Genomic DNA, 5,086 nt, shown 5'->3' with positions numbered 1-5,086 from the left:
TTTTATGATATGTACACTTGGTCACTGGTAGGGACAACGTCTTCGATGCACTTGGATGAAGCTGGTGACTGAGATGTATATCCTCAATGCCATGGATGAATCCTGGAACATATTCCAGTCTGTGCTAGCAAAAACAGTCCTGTAGCGTAACTTTGTACCGTCTCTGTGTGTGGAGTCAAGGTGGTCTTGAGTTTTTTTCCTCTCTGGTTGCACATCTGACATGCTGTTAGAAATTGGTAAAAGTGATTTAAGTTTGCCTGCATTAAAGTCCCCGGCCACTAGGGAGTCCCACTTCTGGATGAACATTTTCTTGGTTGCTTATGGCCTTACACAGCTCGTGAGTGCGGTCTGTCGCCAGTATCGGTTTGTGTATAATATATGGCTACGCAAATATAGTGTGGTATATAGACTACATGAGGTACAATTCCTTCAGATTTCCTTCAAATTAGACATTGCGCACCACTGTTGTTGACAAATAGGCACACCCCCACCCCTCGTCTATCCAGACGTAGCTGTTCTGTCCTGCCAATGCATGGAAAACCCAGCCAACCTTATATTATTTCCTGTCGTCTTTCAGCCACAGATTGGTGAAACATAAGATATTACAGTTTTTAATGTCCCATCGGTAGGTATAGTTTTGAACTGAGATCATCCAGTTATTCTCCAGTGATTGCACGTTGGCAAAAGAACGAGATGAAGGGCGGGTTAACCACTTGCTGACGATCTCCGCCCCTATTTTTCCGTCTTTACTTCACGCTAATGACCAGCTTTGGAGAAGCAGTAATCTCTCTGTTCTGATATCCAGAAACTATTGTTGGGTCATAAGAGATGGTAGCAGCACATTATTACAAAATCAGTAAAAAACTATGTGAAAAAACACACAAATAGCACAGTTGGTTAGGAGCCTGTAAAAATGGCACCCACTCCTCCAGGTGCCCATTCAGAAGAGTGTGTGTATGCTACCCCACATCTGTTGCTAAGGGGTAATGATGTTAGGAGACAGAAGCGATTAAAAGCCAAAAGCCATTTCAAACCCTCCCTCTCCTCAATTGTATTCTATACTGTTATTTTTTGTTATTTTCTTATTATTAAAAAGTTATTTCCAATAACAAATAAATATGCATAATAATTTAGGCACTTCCTTCTACAAAGGATTGTTACCTATAAACAGGACTGGCATTACAAATTGTGATTCATCCAATACTGTCCCTAACATCATTCACCCTTAGCAACAGATGTGGGGTACATACACACACTCTCCCCACCTTCCACACAAACAACCACAAGCTTCAGGTGTGTTCAACAGTGGTCCATCCCTGAGCCCAACTCAAGAAGACTTGATGTGTGAATGGCATATATCAGTGTGTAGCTGTTTGAGAAGGCTCAGAATTTTTCAGGAATGGGGAAGTTACTACTAATGTCAAGTCGAGCTGATGGAGCTCAGACTCACACTCCTCTCCCCTGAACACACCACACGCTGGTCCACCGGTGTGACCATTTTCCCAAGCATCTCTGAGCAGTCAGACCTTTTGATTATTTTTGTGCCGCCAGATCCACAATAATTTGCCCCTCTCTTGATTCTCCGAGTGTGTCCCCTTCCCATGTGGTTACTGCAGCTAGTGTTGCCAGCACTGCCACTACCTTGGTGGGGGTCTCCACCGGAATTCCCACCGGCTAGGGACAAGACGTCATCAGGTTCTCGTTAGCAGCTTTGGAAAATTCCTTGTATATTTGCTCAACCCACCGGGGCTTTGGCTTTGTTGGCCAACACTGCGAGGCAGGCTCGACTCTGGAAGAGGCGGTACTGCTTTAGTTGTCTCTGACCCATTTATCTTTCTGTCTTGGCTGCATATAAGCTACTTGCAGTAGGCCTATGAAACAGATAAGGACTTCTCCTTTGTGTGTGGGTCGCTCAGGTGGGGTTTAGGGTATGGTTGGGTCCATCATGAAAGGAAATAAATAGACTATGTTGTTAATTTATTTTGAAATGTATATCCTCTATCTACCCAAAATGTTAACCATTTTCCTTTTTCACTCACTTAACTCACCACACTTTCCAATCATAAAAACACCACACCCATCTTCCATCACAACTACACTCACCCTATACACCCACACATACCACCATACTGTGCCTTCTATGTCCTCTAGTATGACCTTCTTTAAAAAATTCACTATAGCTTAGTAGAACCCCTTCCTCTCCCGGCTTAGACAGGGCTTAGACTCTTATGGGTTAAAGGGTTGAGTATAGGAGATATTTGTGCTGCGGCGAGTTGGCATCATCACACACTTTTGTGAGGTTTTATTGCTTGGATGTCACTGCTCCCATTATAGCACACAGTGTGCTTACTGCTGGACAAGGAAAGTACATAGGCAGCGCGCCGTGTGCGTAATACCCAGACTTCCACATCTGGCGGGGTCAGGTCTGGGTGGTCTTAATGGGCCGTTCATTTAGTGTCCCGTGGAGTCAGCTAGGTGCATGATTATACCTCAGTATGTGTATACCGAAGGTTATACCTAGCCTCACGCTTAATCACCTGTGTAAGTGGGGTCTTCCATAAGGTGTAGATTTCATTGGCCTTGTCAGGTGTGATTGTAGAGCCGTCAACCCAGGTTGCGAGAGTGTGACTCCCCATAGTATGTTGTGCCTCCTTTCCCTCTTCAGGAACATTAGTTATATTCATAAAATTACTTAATTCTTGATCACTTTATTTCTTTTTGTAATTTTGCACAAACTAAAGGCCATGAGTAACTTTGTAAAAAGAATGGCACAGGTTGACCTATAAGTGGCACTGATACAAGCAGTCTCACTTAAACCCGCATATCGACCATCTAGTTTGACCTAGAGGTGTCTTTGCTCATGCTGCATTTTTTTTGCCTCAAGGACCAAAAAGGTCTGCCCTTATAGATTTTCCTCTATCTTGCATTTTGGAAAACCTTTGAAAAAATGAATTCTCATGAGGTCAAATTACACCAATTCGGCCCATGATACATCTCTTAACTTAGTTTGAGAAAAGCTAAGGATTGGTTATTAGCGCAGGATCCCGTTAATGGGATCAAAATCGACAACATTCGGTGAAGCTGGAGCGCGACAAATTCAAATGACAAAATTGTAATATTAAACATTCATGAACATACAAGTGTCCTACACCCTTTAAAGCTTAACTACTTGTTAATCCAGCCGCTTTGTCAGATTTCAAAAAGGCTTTAACGGTGAAGCATACCATGCGATTATCTGAGGACAGCGCCCCAACACAAAAGTATTAAAAACATTTTCCAAACTAGCAGAGGCGTCCACAAAAGTCAGAAATAGCATAAAATAAATCACTTACCTTTGAAGATCTTCCTCTGTTTGCACAACCCACGAGCTCCAGCTACACAACAAATTGTTGTTTTGTTTGATAAAGTCCTTCTTTATATCCCAAAAAAGTCAGTTTAGTTGGCACGTTTGATTCAGTAATCCACCCTTTCCACTAGTTCAACATGCATACAAAGGAATCCCAAAAGTTACCAATAAACTTCGTCCAAACAAGTCAAACAACGTTTCTAATCAATCCTCAGGTACCCTAATATTTAAATAAATGATTTTAGACGGATGTAAGACGGAATGTGTTGTTCAATACCGGAGATAAATAACGAGTGCGCGCCCTCATCCACACGCGCCACAAGACTACAGTCAAAAATGAGCCACCTTGAAAACTACAAATTCTAGCTAATATTTCAAAAAAACAAGCTGAAACCCTTTCTAAAGACTGTTGACATCTAGTGGAAGCCATAGGAACTGCAATCTGGAGCTATTTATGTGTATTTCCCATAGACAAGCGTTGGATGGACAGTGACCTCAAAAAAACATTTCTGGATGGATTTTCCTCAGGTTTTCTCAGGTTCTGTTATACTCACAACATTTCTTTAACAGTTTTAGGACCTCAGAGTGTTTTCTATCCAACGCTACCAATATGCATATCCTAGCTTCTGGCCTAAGTAAAGAAAGTTTACTTTGGGCACGTCATTTTCCAAACTTCCGAACACTCCCCTAGCCCTAGAAGAGAGATGCTGGTTATTGATAAATCCTGAAATCGATTTTACGTGTCCATTTAAATCCTTTGTAAATCCCTCCATAATGGCCTATCACATGAAACTATTTTGGTCACCATAATAAACCATGTAAAGTTGGACCATTTCTGTCCTGCCTAAGCATTCAAAATGTAACGATACTTTTGGGTGTCGGGGAAATGTATGGGTAAAAAGTACATTTTTCTTAGGAATGTAATGAAGTAACAGTTAATGTTGTCAAAAATATAATAGAAAGTACAGTACAGATACCACCAAAAACGAAGTACTTTACACCATTGATGGTTGGCTTATGTCATATCATTATGTGATGATAACCAGGAGAAATTGACCAGGACTACTGTCTCACTAGCTGCATTGTCCTCCCACAGACCACAACTATTAGACACACATCTACAACTATAAAACAGGTTCGACCTGTAACAGTTAAACAGATAAGCCAATAATGAGTTGGCAGATATTGTTAGTGTTGTATGATTGTTGTTATATGAGAGGTCGACAGATATTGTTTTAGTCGGAGTCGCTTGCTACATTCTTCAAGAGGGCATGGCACTGACTTTAAGTATGTATATTCATTAAATCTAACATTATTATGTCCAATGTTAATCAAACTTCAGTAAGAAGTGAGAGTATGGACCTTTTTAGTCTAAAATCTACAGTTTATTACAGATATCTCCAGGGATTATAACAATTTTAACACTCCTCTGCGGCAATAATGTTTATTTAGGAAATAGATTTGAGAAGTTCCAACTTCCACCCCTATCTGTCAAAGCCGTAGTTAAAGTCCCTGTTGAGTTGCTACCTTGCTCATGTGTTGAGACATTGCAGAATGATATATGGGGAAACAGTCTCTGCCAGCAGAGTAAACAGTCACTTAGCTCTATGATGAATGTTGATTCTGAACTATAGTTAAATATGTGAAATTATTGAACTATAGGGTCCACTGAAAAGAGACCCAATGGAAATTCATGCATGTTTTATTTGCCAAATATACAGTTACATTTTGGGAAATGTG

The sequence above is a fragment of the Salvelinus sp. IW2-2015 genome, linkage group LG18, assembly GCF_002910315.2.
Source record: "Salvelinus sp. IW2-2015 linkage group LG18, ASM291031v2, whole genome shotgun sequence".
Lineage (NCBI taxonomy): Eukaryota > Metazoa > Chordata > Actinopteri > Salmoniformes > Salmonidae > Salvelinus > Salvelinus sp. IW2-2015.
This window is presented reverse-complemented; position numbering follows the sequence as displayed.